Source organism: Oryx dammah, unplaced genomic scaffold, assembly GCF_014754425.2.
Source record: "Oryx dammah isolate SB20612 unplaced genomic scaffold, SCBI_Odam_1.1 HiC_scaffold_19, whole genome shotgun sequence".
NCBI lineage: Eukaryota > Metazoa > Chordata > Mammalia > Artiodactyla > Bovidae > Oryx > Oryx dammah.
The window spans coordinates 29,903,586-29,918,453 of record NW_024070203.1 but is presented as its reverse complement, the minus strand read 5'-3'; the positions used below and the strand labels follow the sequence as shown (position 1 = coordinate 29,918,453).

At 38.4% G+C, this 14,868-nt stretch overlaps 1 pseudogene; it reads right to left on the bottom strand.

Moving 5' to 3' along the window:
• The window catches only part of LOC120878792, a 54,389-nt pseudogene extending 41,895 nt beyond the window's left edge, over window positions 1-12,494 (bottom strand).
• Between the last annotated feature and the right edge of the window lie 2,374 nt (window positions 12,495-14,868).

Below are 14,868 nucleotides of genomic sequence, written 5' to 3'. Positions count from 1 at the left end.
AAAAACTAAAAATTACAGTTTGATTGGCTTTCCTAACAACTAAGCTAATTTGTGGTACATTATTTGAGGTTTTTGTTTTACTCTGAATCGCAGTCTCTTATATCTTTCTTTTCTTTTTATCTTCCTACCTGTCTGCTTATCTGTTCAGGGTTTTTTGTTTTGTTTTGTTTAACTAAAGAAGACATTATCTTTGTCCTTGAGTTACTTATAATTCACTGGGGGAGAAAGGTAGGTAAATTGACATTTACGTTATCTTGTGAGAAATCCAACTATGGGAGAATGAAGGAGTAGCTCTTAAATCAAATGGGAATACTATGAAAAGCTTCCTGGAAATGATAAAACTTAAGGAGAGATACCGCATAGCAGGCTCATAATTCTCATTGAGATGTTTAAAGTTCCTGCTAATCAATTAGAATCTCACTTCATCTCTAATTCTTTGAAATCACAATATTACTGTCAAATAAGGCAGAACCCCTCCATGTCTTTGACTATCAACACTGCTCTCATGCTAAACACCTTGATCATACCATCCCTCCTTCATTTGTATACAATCAGTTGCTTTATGAGTATTTATCCCACTTAATATAATCTTTCCAAACCTCGCTCTCTCTCTCTCTAAATCCTACACATCACATGAAACCCAGTTCAAGGTTTATATCTTTCATGAAAGCAGAAGCAACTCTTACAACTATGCCTGAGAAATACATATACTGTATGTATGAATTCTCATATAGTTTGAAGAAAACTATATCCTTGATTTTATAAAGTTTTCCATTCTCTGACCACAGTTAAAGAAACACTAGATTGCCTGCTAGCATCAGCTATTGTGCCTTGGAGAAGGACTACAGAGATATTTAGCATATGGTCACTTCTAAGAGAAGGTCGTGGTAATAGTCCAGGGACAGTGGGATGGTAACCTTCTGAGAAATGAGTTCTTTGTGCTAAGTCACACAGTCTTGTCTGACTCTTTGCCACCCTAGGGACTGTAGCCCACCAGGCTCCTCTGCCCATGGGGATTCTCCAGGTAAGAATATTGGAGTGGGTAGCCCTTCTCTTCTTCAGGGGATCTTCCCAAGCCAGGGATTGAACCCAGGTCTCCCACATTGCAGGCTGATTCTTTACCATCTGAGCCCCTGGGGAAGCCCATGAGTTCTTTATGTGTCTCTTTTTATTCCCTTCTACAGATTTCTGCCTTTGTTGCTTTTTTGATGCAGGTAAATATTGAATGATAATGGTCTTAGTTCGGGATTTTCATAATCTTCTCTGAAGCTTAGAAGAGCTTCACAACTATCACAAAATATCAGAAGGTTAAACAAATGCCACTCAGGAGACTGAATAAAGCTGATACCAAAAGAGGCTGCCTGAGAAGGTGTTGATTGACAATGAAGTCCATTCATTTGGCTTTGGTTTTGGAAGCTACTTCTCCTGGATTCTCAGAGATTTCTGATAATGCTTGGCAACACTGCTTTTGGAAATAGTATTTACCTTTATGTTAATAGATTTCTCTGTAATTAACATTGATCAAAGCATTCAGGGGAATTTGGAAATTTTACCTTCCTGGCATGAGATCAATGCAATAGAGAAAAGGCATTTTGGTTGACAACTAAGCCATAGTTCTAGAGATAGCACTTAAGAACCCAGGATTTTTGGCGCTGAAAATAACAGTACATGAATATATTGCTGAGGGCAATTTCCATAAATTGGTTTGAGCTGCCAAACCATGATGGAGGGCCATAAAGTAGGCAAGTTATGCAGAACATTGAAAATTAAGTAGGCAAATATAGATTTTAAATTGCTTATAGAAATGCTTTTTTTTTTAATCTGAGGGCTTAATTTATCCACACAGAGAAACACATTTAATTTTATAATACACACTTGTATTAGTTATCTATTTTTGCTAGACAGTTACCACAAACTTAGAGGATTAAAACAATATACATCTATTATCCCAAAGTTGCTATGGATCAGGAGTCTGGACACAACTTATCTGGATTTTCTGCAAGTCTGTAATCAAGGTATTAGCTACGCTGCTTTCTCATCTGGAGGAATGACTTGGGGAAAATCCACTCCTTCCCCTCTCTGAAGAAGCGCACACAGGTTTTTGGCAGAACATATTTCCTTTTGGCAGGGTTGATAGCCCAGTTTTACTTGCTGGCTGTCAGTTGGAGGCTGTCCTCAGCTCCTAGCGACTGCTCATAGTTTCTTGTTATATGAGTTTTTTCCCCAACATGGCCTCTTAATATGTCAAGGGAGCAAGGAGAAACTCCAGAACCAGCTGATTAATCTGAACGATTTAGTACTAACACCTTCTATTGTGTTGATCATTTTGTTTTTTTCTGTCTGCTCCAATTTGGCTCGGGAAAAATTCAGGGGAGAATTACGTTTTGCTCATTTTAAAGTTCCTCATTACAGTTGCTCAGTCATGTTCGACCCTGCAAACCCATGGACTGCAGCACGCCAGGCTTCCCTGTTCGTTACCAACTCCCAGAGCTTGCTCAAACTTATGTCTGTCAAGTCGGTGATGCCATCCAACCGTCTCATCCTTTGTCGTCCCCTTCTCCTGCCTTCAATCTTTCCTAGCATCAGGGTCTTTTCAAATGAGCCAGCTCTTCAAATCAGGTGGCCCAGGTATCAGAGCATCAGCTTCAGCATCAGTCCTTTCAATTGAATATTCAGGGTTGATTTCCTTTAGGACTGACTGATGTGATCTCCTTGCAGTCCAAGGGACTCTCAAGAGTGTTCTCCAACACCACAGTTCAAAAGCATCAATTCTTTGGTGCTCAGTCTTCTTTAGAGTCCAACTGTCACATCCATAGATGACTACTGGAAAAACCATAGATTTGACTAGACAGACCTTGGTCAGCAAAATAATGTCTCTGCTTTCTAACATGCTGTCCAGGTTTGTCATAGGTTTTCTTCTAAGGAGCAAGCAATTTTTAATTTCATGGCTGCAGCCACCACCTGCAGTGATTTTGGAGCCCAAGAAAATAAAGTCTGTCACTACCTCCACTGTTGCTCCATCAATTTGCCATGAAGTGATGGGACTGAGTGCCATGATCTTACTTTTTTGAATGTTGAATTTTAAGCCAGGTTTTTCACTCTCTTCTTTCACTTTCATCAAGAGGCTCTTTAGTTCTTCTTTGCTTTCTGCTTTAAGGGTGGTGTCATCTGCATATCTGAGGTTATTGATATTTCTCCTGGCAATCTGGATTCCAGGGTGTGCCTCATTCAGCCCAGCATTTTGCGTGATATACTCTGCATTAAGTTAAATAAGCAGGGTGACAATATGCAGCCTTGATGTACTCTATTCCTGGTTTTGAACCAGTCCATTTTTCCCTGTCTGATTCTGTTGCTTCTTGACCTGCATACAGGTTTCTGGTACTGGCATTACACAGTGTCATTTGAGAGAATGGATAAATTAACAAAATAGTCCTTGTTAATAAATATATGATGTCAATTTTGGCTTCAAGATTTCATTTTTTCTTGAACACACATCCTTTAGATATGAGTATTTGTAATTTTAGTAGTTACATTTTTCCACTTATTGGGTGTTTGAACTTCACCTATTGTTTTAGAAAAAAATTTTTAAGCTTACAAACCTTAGATTTTTGAGATATAAGTTGCAAATATTTCCCCTTAATTTATCTGTCATTTGATTTTGCCTATTATGTCTGGGAATAGTTTTTAAGTTAACAGGAAGATTCTGAAAAAGATGGGAATACCAGACCACCTGACCTGCCTCTTGAGAAACCTGTATGCAGGTCAGGAAGCAATAGTTAGAACTGGACGTGGAACAACAGACTGGTTCCAAATAGGAAAAGGAATACATCAAGGCTGTATATTGTCACCCTGCTTATTTAACTTCTATGCAGAGTACATCATGAGAAACGCTGGACTGGAAGAAGCAGAAGCTGGAATCAAGATTTCCAGGAGAAATAACAATAACCTCAGATATGCAGATGATACCACCCTTATGGCAGAAAGTGAAGAGGAACTAAAAAGCCTCTTGATGAAAGTGAAAGAGGAAAGTAAAAAAATAAAGCTCAACATTCAGAAAACAAAGATCATGGCATCTGGTCCCATCACTTCATGGCAAATAGATGGGGAAACAGTGGAAACAGTGGCAGACTTTATTTTTGGGAGCTCCAAAATCACTGCAGATGATGATTGCAGCCATGAAATTAAAAGACACTTACTCCTTGGAAGAAAAGTTGTGACCAACCTTGACAGCATATTCAAAAGCAGAGACAATACTTTGCCAACAAAGGTCCGTCTAGTCAAGGCTATGGTTTTTCCAGTGGTCATGTATGGATGTGAGAGTTGGACTGTGAAGAAAGCTGAGTGCTGAAGAATTGATGCTTTTGAACTGTGGTGTTGGAGAAGACTCTTGAGAGTCCCTTGGACTACAAGGAGATCCAACCAGTCCATTCTAAAGGAGATCAGTCCTGGGTGTTCACTGGAAGGACTGATGCTAAAGCTGAAACTCCAATACTTTGGCCGCCTCATACGAAGAGTTGACTCATTGGAAAAGACTCTGATGCTGGGAGGGGTTGGGGGCAGGAGGAGAAGTGGACAACAGAGGATGAGATGGCTGGATGGCATCACTGACTCGATGGACATGAGTTTGAGTGAACTCCGGGAGTTGGTGATGGACAGGGAGGCCTGGCGTGCTGCGGTTCATGGGTTGCAAAGAGTTGGACATGACTGAGTGACTGAACTAAACTGAACATTTTATGAAGGTATATATTTTCTTTTAATTATTTCCATGGGGTTATCTTCTCTGCTGATGCAGAAAATTAAATTTTTATGTGCCAAAGTGGAAGAGGGAAATTAATTCATTCTTTGGTTAACCCTGATACCAAAATCAGAATAGACACATAAAATGTAGTGGTTTAAATAAGGATATCTCACAATGCCTTTCACACATGGGGTGCTAAATAAATATTAATTGTGACCCACTATTATTTTTACTCAACACATACAAATATACAAACAAACTCACCCTTTCATATATTCTTACTTCAGAAACTGATTATGTTTAGAGGTTTTCTCAAATTATCATATTTTGTTTTACAACATATATGGCTTAAAAGAAAAGAAATTAATCATGTCTCACCATGCAGTGGGATGGATCTTATGCATGATTCCTCTCCTGGGGTCACCTGGGCTGACATATATGCCTTCACTCAGTTGGTTGATTACCAGGAGCTGAACGTTTCAAGAATGCTTCATTCGTATGTCTGGTGACTGGGGCTAACTGATGTCTGACCCTTCTCTCCACACAGTCTCAGTGTTCCAAGAAGACAAGTGCAAAAGCCATAAGGCCTCTTGATGCTCACCTCAGAAGCTGTGCAAAATCACTTCTACTGGTCAAAGTGTTTCACAAGGCCAAACCAAAGTCAAGGGCTTGGAAAAGAGACTGCTTCTTGCAAGGTGCTACAAAGAACTTGAGGTCAATTTTAATCCATCAAATTGTTATAGCTGGATTTGAGACCAAGTCCCAAAGGGGTTCTATTCAGTCATTTGAACAAGTATCAGAATAGAAGAGGAGCTTAAGTACAGCCCTTAGCAAGCCCAGGGAATGCTTTAAGAAGAGAATACTCTCCTGCTCATTAATCATTATAAAATATTTAGTTGTGTTAAGTACACCCTACACATATGGGGAACACTTGGAAATCTTAGCTTTTACACCCCACCAACCTGAGTTTCTTTCTTTTTTTTTTTTAATTAATTAATTTTTTATTTTACTTTACAATTCTGTATTGGTTTTGCCATACATTGACATGAATCCATCACGGGTGTACATGCGCTCCCCTGAGTTTCTTTTAAACTTCTAACTTTATCTATAGATATGCATGTGCTCATATGCATAGAAATATATAAACATATGTATTATTTACATACAAGCATGCTGTTATTCACAAACTGTATATAAATGTATTTCCATAGTTAAAAATATTTTAAAGTTTCAATCCAACTCCTTATTGTGATTACATAAAAGGACAAAGTAATTTATATAAATACAGACTGAAAGCCTTTCAAAAATCCCCTATAGTATTTTTTTTTTACTTCTCCCATCATTTGTTGATATGATGTATATGATAAAGACCACACAGAATTTTTATCTATATATTTTTTAAAATCACAGAAAATAACAAAAGGAAAGGTTGGAAACTTGTTCAAAGTGTCCCATTACATATTTCAGTAGAGGGCAGAGCAGTAAAAACTTAGAGTGTCTTTGGATGAAAGCAGCACAGATCTGTATGGAAAGGTCTTAAGAATTATGATTCATTTTTTTTGAAACTTCAGCATGTGCATTGCTAATTCTTTGTAGTTTTAATTGACCCTGATCCTATATCTATCTTATTTCAACTCCTTGTATCCCTAAGTGTGGTCTCAGAATATTTTGATCTGCATATACTCTCCTTAAGAGACAAGTAAGCAACCCTGTTAGACCAGAGATAATCATAAGTTACAATGAGATATAAAATGGTGTTAACAGAAGATTAACAAAGAACAGAAACCATTCTTTAGGATGCAAACCATAATTTAAAAAGAAAAAAACTCATAGAGAAAGAGTCTTGAAGAATAATGGGATGAACAAATCAACAAGTCTTGAGTTGTAGATATCACGGACTGTATATATCACTATATCACAGATGGCTATGTAAATTTCTCCAGTTTTTAGGACAGCCATTAGCAAATTATGGCCTTCCCCCCAAGTCCAGCTTACCCTCTGCTTTTGTAAAGTTTTATTGGAACACATTCATTTGTTCATATTTTCTTCTGTCCAAAGTTGCTGCTATTTTATCTCTAACTTTAGGGATTCCCTGGTGGCTCAGACAGTAGAGAATCTGCCTGCAATGCAGGAGACCTGGGTTCCATACCAGGATTCTAGACCTGGATTGGGAAGATTCCATAGAGAAGAGAATGGCTACTCACTCCAATATTCTTGCCTGGAGAATTCCATGGACAAAGGAGCCTGGTGGGCAACAGTCCAGGGGATCGATCACCAAGAGTCAGACACAGCTGAGTGATTAACAATTTCAAATGAATTTTGCTGCTTTTGATGTACAATAGCAAAATTGAGTAGTCCTGACAGAGATCATGTAGCCAGCACAGTCTCAACAATATACCATCTTCTCTTAATGGAAACGTTCAATGATCTCTACTATAGGGCATTGAATTTCTTCTGGCTAGGTGAATAAGAACCAAAATCTGCAAACAAAATCAGGAGACATTTTTGGTTTACAGGGAAGAGTATTTTTATCAGATCATCGTTAGAAGTTTGGGGTTTGAATTTTGGCTGGCTGTTAGCTGAGCAACTCTGCTGCTGCTGTTGCCGCTAAGTCGCTTCAGTCCCCATAGACGGCAGCCCACCAGGCTCCCCCGTCCCTGGGATTCTCCAGGCAAGAACACTGGAGTGGGTTGCCATTTCCTTCTCCAATGCATGAAAGTGAAAAGTGAAAGTGAAGTCGCTCAGTCATGTCCAACTCTTAGTGACTCCATGGACTGCAGCCTAACAGGCTCCTCCATCTATGGGATTTTCCAGGCAAGAGTACTGGAGACAAAGCTATTTAACCTTGGATTCTTCTGTTCCCAAAGTCTCTACTACCTTATCTCTAACCTTAAAATGAACACAGATAAACATCCTGGAACAACTTTCTGAACTGTTAAAATGTAGTACATATGTGAATTACTATTATTTATAGTGATCATTTAATCTTGTTGACCAATATATTTTTCTTTCTTTAGACTTTCACAAGCTTTATAAAATCACAGTTCCCTGTCTTCCCAGGGCGAGATATGGTTGCAGAGCTTGTTTTTGCCAATGAAATAGGAGTCAAATCGTCAGTGTCACTTCGAAGGAAAAGTAATTTGGTAGGATCTTGGAACCTATTACCTAAAAACAAAGAAAGTCCAAATTAGTGTTAACTTTAGTACTAATAATGTATAAATATTGGTTCATTAGTTGTGGCAAGTGGATGGCACTCACATATGATCAGGGAAAACAAGGTGTAGGCTTTATGTAACCTCTGTCCTATTTTTTCAACTTTCCTGCAAATATAAAGCTATTCTCAAATAAAAAGTGTTTTGAAAAGATTATATTGACAAGAATTCCTAGGGACTCACACATTTTCTCATTAATCAGGGTTTTCAGGGTTATGTCAAGGTTGAGAATAAAATATTTCCTTTGTCATTCACTTTATTAATTCATGCATGAGTGAGTGCTAAGTCGCTTCAGTTGTGTCCAACTGTTTGCAACCCTACAGACTGTAGCCCACCAGGCTCTTCTGTCCATGGGGAGTTTCCAAGCAAGAATGCTGGAGAGGGGTTGCCATTTCCTCCTCCAGGGGATCTTCCTGATCCAGGGATTGAAGTGTTTCCTGTGACTCCTGTATTGCAGGTGGATTGCTTACCACTGAGCCACCAGGGAAGCCCTTATTAATTCATGCAAATGTATTAATTTGTTCAAATTAATGAATGTTATTAAATAGCTGTCTTACAACAGACCACATACCAAATATTGTGCCAGGCAGAGGAGATACATTGATGACCTGATTATAGGGTTTTACCAAATTATATCTTTTCTCATTACTTGGAAAAAAAAAATAATCCTTAGGTCATTTTGAATTGTATTTGTTTTTCTTCCACTATCACTATAAAATATTTAGAGAGGAAAATCCTCAGTTTTTAAAGGACATACGAATTGAGTTCAGGACTCTCTGTAACAGGACTAGCTCTTAGATTTTCTTTCTGCCAGAAGGAATGGATATAAACGTCAACTGGCCATCCCGCTCAAAAGTAGAACAGAGAGGTCATTGTTAAGAGATGAAGATGTAATGCAGAAACCAAGAGAGCAGAACAGTGCAGCAGACACAAGTCAAAGCAATTCCCTGGTGATAAGTAATTGGCAACAGACATGCCGCTGAATATATTGAAGACAGAACGAAACTTCTTAAATTTAGTGAATTTTAAACAAAGGCCCCAGAGTAGTTAAAGACAGAGAATGAGGACTGAACTTCAAGTGGTTGCAAACAAAGGGATTAAGTACTCTCTGCAATCCCCTGATATGTGCTCTAATACAGAAAAACAGCTCTGGCAATGCAAAAATAACTGAGGCAGGAAGAAATGGTGCAGAATGTGCAAAGTAGAAGATAAAGGGGTTACAGTACTTAGTGCTGAGCAATTTGAAATTGTTACTACTACATATCATTTATATTTTGTGAACACACACACACCCTATGGCAGACTCTATAAAAATCTCCATTCATAGTGCAAAGTTCAGTTAATCTAAAGTTTAAGAAAAAAAACTCCACATGAAACATACTGTATATATATAGGCTAGTTGAAATCTGACAGTTTCTTTTAAAGCTGTCATTTAAGTTTTATCCAGATAACATGGGCTTGCCTAGTGGCTCAGATGGTAAAGAATCTGTGTGTAATGTGGAAGACTTGGGTTCAATCCCTGGGTTGGGAAGATTCCCTGGAGGAGAGCATGGCAACCCACTGTAGTATTCTTGCCTGGAGAATTCCCGTGGACAGAGGAACCTGGTGGGCTGCAGTCCATGGGGTCACAAAGGGTCTGACATGACTGAGTGACTAAGCATAGCAGCACACAGCACAGATAACGTGCTCTGTGGTTTTGTGTGCATTTTCATCATAGCACTAAGAGTTTGGAATTAGGAATCCTCATTTACAAATGAGGATTCTAGTTCACAAAAGTAAATTAAACCACCAAATGTCACTGCTGTTTAGTTACTAAGTTGCGAATAACTCTTTTGAGACTGCATGGACTGTAGCCTGCCAGGCTTCTCTGTCCATGAGATTTCCCAGGAAAGAATATTGGAGTGGGTCAGCATTTCCTTCTCCAAAACTACTAGATGTTAGGTAGCAAATTAGCACTGGATCCAGATTCAAACCTATCTTCCTAACAAGTACTTTCAAAATTCTGATCAGAGTAGGCAAAATTAATTTTGATCCCCTTATCTCTTATCTGCATTAGCCAGAATTGTATCTGAGTGGTAGACTGAATAATACATATATTTCTCACCAGTGAAACTGATCATGGTGAGCTGGTTGGAAACAGAAGAGGGGGGAGTCTGATTATTTGCTATAGTTTTTCATGAAACACTAAGGTCTTTAACCTGGAATGCATGGAGTGGGGCTGAGTGGGATGATGGAATGGTTGGGCCAAAAAAAGAATTTTCATGAGAGATAGCAACTCCTTTGAGAGACAGCTCTTCCTTGAGAGACAGCAGGATTGAGTTAGCAGAGAGATGTTTGCATCATCCAACAGGATATATATATGTCTTATCTTCCCAATCTATAACTTGTGTTGGCCTTTCTCTTCTGCAGCTTACTGATTTGGGGAGAATTTTTATATTGAAACATCAAAAATTAAAAAACATATGGGACTCATTTAAATGGTTAAATAATAATAATAAAATAAACACCAGTGCAGCTAATACCAAACCAACAGTTTTGTCCTCCTTAAGCTATCTTTACTCATTTCTTTTCCTCCCTACAAGGGGTAACCTTAATCATGAATTTTATCTCTACCATTTCCTGGCTTTTTTCTGTAGTTTTACCACCTACTTACGTGTCTGTAATTAATAAATTGCTTAGTTTTGGTTGGTTTTGACCCTTTATATAAATATGATGATCATATACTCTTATTTTAGGCTTCCCAGGTGGCTCAGATGGTAAAAAATCCACCTGCAATGTAGGAGACCTGGGTTTGATCCCTGGGTGGAGAAGAGAAGGAAAATGATCCTAGAGAAGGAAATGACAACCCACTTCAGTAATCTTGCTTGGAGAATTCCATGGAAAGAGGAACCTGGCGGGCTACAGTCCATGGGTTCGCAAAGAGTTGGACGTGACTAAGCGACCGACACACAGACACACATACATGCTCTTATTTTAGCCATCGTAAGTTTGGGAGTCATTCCTGTTAATATGGATGCATTTTGTTTCCTGGTGATTAGTATTTTATTTTGTGAATGCCTCAGTTTATTTACTCATTTAGCTGAGCTGAACATTTAGGGTTTTCCCCAGTATTTTACTAATATTGGTGTTGTTACTGAATATTCTGGTTTCTGGCTCATGTGATCCAGAGCACAGATGCAAGTTTACCCAGGAAATGTCCCAAGGAGAGGAGATGTTGTGGAGCATGGCATTGAATGAATGAAGTCACTCAGTCGTGTCCGACTCTTTGTGACCCCATGGATGGTAGTCTACCAGGCTTCTCTGTTCATAGGATTCTCCAGGCAAGAGTACTGAAGTGGGTTGCCATTTCCTTCTCCAGGAGATCTTCCCAACTCAGGGATCGAACCCAGGTATCCCACATTGTAGGCAGACGCTTTACCATCTGAGCCACCAGGGAAGAGCCCACTGTTCAAATTTACTAGGTAATTCCACTTTTCTCCCAAAATAGTTCTATCAATTTATGCCCCACTAGCAATGGGTAATAGTCCTCCATTGTTCCAAATCCTCATCAATATTTTCTATAATCCAGTTGCATACATAGTTTTACCAAACTGTGGGAAAAAAAGTGAAAGTGTTAGTTGCTCAGTCATGTCCGACTCTATGCAACCCTGTGGACTGTAGCCTGCCAGGCTCCTCTATCCATGGGATTTCCCAGACAAGAATACTGGAATGGGTGCCATTTCCTTCTCCAGAGGATCTTTCCAACTCAGGGATCAAACCTGGGTCTCCAGCAGGCAGATTCTTTACCATCTGAGCCACCAAAATTGGTTTATGTGAAACACTAGCTTAGTGGCTTAAATTTTTATTTCTCTGATAGTACAGTTAAACAGTGCTCTATATATTTATGGTCATTTGTGTTTCTACTTCTAAGGACTGTCCATTTGTGTCTTTTCTCATTTTATTTTCATTTCTTTCTTTCTCATTAATAGGAATTCATTGTGTATTCTGGACAGGAGCTTTTTGTCAGCTCTATGTATTAACATATCCTCTTCCTGGATGTGGCTTTATCACTCTCTTTGTGGTATCTTTTGATAATTAAGAGTTTGCACTTTTAATTTTAATGTGGTTAAATTTATCAAGTTTTCCCCTTATGTTTTATATTTTTATGTCCATTATAATTTTTCTAAATAGCCCTTTTGGAAGGTTGTGTCTGGTTTATAAAACCATGTTCCTCTGTTGTGTAGGTAATATTTATAATCACTAAAGCCTACTTAACTCAGTCTTCAAATTTTCCTTTCAGTTTAATCCTTCTCAAAACTTTTTCTGACCTTCTCTTTCCCACATTCTTGTCTGAACCTTCTCTGTGAGATATTACCATAACTAATTGAAAATTATTTCTAATACCCCTAGAGTCTGAATTAAGAATTACTTCATATGGGTTTAAATATCAGCTTCTTTCCACCAAGTTTCCCTCACATCCGGTCTACTTCCTGAAAGGTCAGGAACTTCAGGGTTTTCCTTTCTTCTGAAATCATAGCAATCACAGGCTCTGTGCGTTTCTTCATCTCGTCTGTGGAGAAATATTTTATTTTTTTTTTAAAAAAGAGAGTGAAAGAAGACTTTCTTTCTAATCCCATACAGAGAAACGTTTCCTTTTGTAGTCAGATGTGCACCAAGATGCAATCATTTGCTCTGATTTTTAATCACACTTGAATGAATTGTTTACCTTAAAAATGGTACAATTAAAGATATTTTCAGGTTTCTGTTCAGCCACATAATGTGGCTCTCAGTCCAGGCTTGCTCCTAACCACAAAATTTTCCACCAAACAATAGATGCACAGAAATGTCTGCAATCCTAATAAAAGATACAGATAGTCTTCCCCATAGTTTTTACTTGTAATGAAGTGAAGAAGCAGTATTCTGAAGAAAACTTTGGGTTGCAATTTAGAAGATATAGTCAGTTGACCTTCAGTATCCATGGAGGATTAGTTCCAGGACTCCTCTGGATACCAAAACTCACAGATGTTCAAGCTTCTTATATGAAAACTGGTTGCTATGTGGAGTGGTTAAATCTGGACATGAGACCCACGGATACTGAAGGTCAACTGTCTTCTACCTTTAGTTCTCATGTTAGAATCACTTTCTGCACCTCAGACTCCTCCTCTATCAAAGGAGAGTACTGAACCAACATTTTTAAAGTCTTTCATTGTTATTGTTTCAATATGTATTTATTGTTTTAACTCTGTTTCTGGAAGACCCCCACATTTTCAAATGGTCAGTCAGTATATGTCCTTCTTATTAGGCAAGCAGTTTTATTAGTGGAGGAGGGGCTGTTAAAGACCTTCAAACTCCTGGTGTTTTGGGATACGGTTGGAGGCATTTCACCAGGTTGACTAAATATAACCAGGCATAGTACCTTACTCCAGACCCTGACCTCATTTACTGCTGTGGAAGAAAACAAACTTAATTCTGTCCAGCTGTTTTTTCCAGCCATATTTTCATTGTCAGTGAGCTCAGACAAAACTTACAATATTACTTTCAATATAAGTTGGCCTTGACAATATATTGGTGTACCTAATTTCTGATTCACTTCCAAGGAAGAAAGCATTATGATTAAAACATGCTTGAATTCACTTTTCACTAAATCTTATGCTTTTCTTTTTTTCATCTCCTCCACACAAATATATAAAACAAATTTTCAAGTATAAGACAAAAATAATTCTAAAATTCATTTTTATACGTAGAAAGTATAAGGTGAATTAACATACAAATGCTTACAATGGGATAAGAACTTAGGTTCTCTAGTCATTCATCTAAAAATTTTTATTGAAAATTAATCTATAAAGATTGTATCAGGCTAACTCTTGTCCCAGGATCTTCCCAGGTGGCTCTAGTAGTAAAGAATCTGCCTGCCAGTGCAGGAGATAAAAGACTCTGATTCCACTCCTGGGTCAGGAAGATCCTCTGGAGTAGGAAAAGGCAACCCACTCCAGTATTCTTGCCTGGAAACTTCCATGGACAGAGGAGCTACAGTCCACGGGGTCACAGAGGGTCAGATACGACCAATCACACACACACTTTTGTCCCAGCTATCATAAAACTTCTAATGAGAGGAAAGACAACATAATAGCTTCAGTAAGCATTATTGCTAAGTCTAGAAGTATCTAGGGAATAGAACCATTTTTAGAGCTTACTATTTGTTTCTAAGTCCCATCCTGCTGGAAGAAAATGGCATCAGTTCTTCCCAAGTATAACTCTAGCGTTATGCCACTGATCTTGGGTCACTGTGAGGACACCACTATAACACCACTATCGGCCTTGGTCTGGTAGCCTTAAGCTTACTAATATCTGAAATTTTGTAGTTTTTTCTTGTTGCTTCTGGAACAGAGGAACATTTTGGTAGATTTCCCATTTGCCTGGTTACTCTGTACAAACATTTCACTCACTGAGTCTTTCTTGTTCCCCTGGCTGGGGAAATGGTGCCAGGAAATGGCACCAGGAAAATGGTTGCCAGGAAATGGTGCTCTGATATCTCTTCATCTTGCTACTCACTTGCCCCACAAAGGGCCAGGGTGGTAGGTCCAGTGGCTGGTATTTCTTTCTAGTCTTGGATAAATTTTTCTCAGTTCCTCTTTCCAGCCAAGGCATCTCTTCTCTAAAGTGATCACATTTAAAATTAAAGGAACAAAAGGATCAAGTCATTCAGAGATTGACTGAGCAGATGCAGCGTGGCCTGGTTATGTTTGGAGAATTAATATATATAAAATGTATATTCTAAATATATTCCTTCAATTATTTCTTTCAACACTCCCATGATACAAGCACTTATGATTTTACAGATAAAAATTAAAATTCATTTTGTTAAGGAATGCCAAAATTCTCAGCAAATGTATACAGATACAATGATCTTAATTATGTAAAATCATAAAATTAAAAATA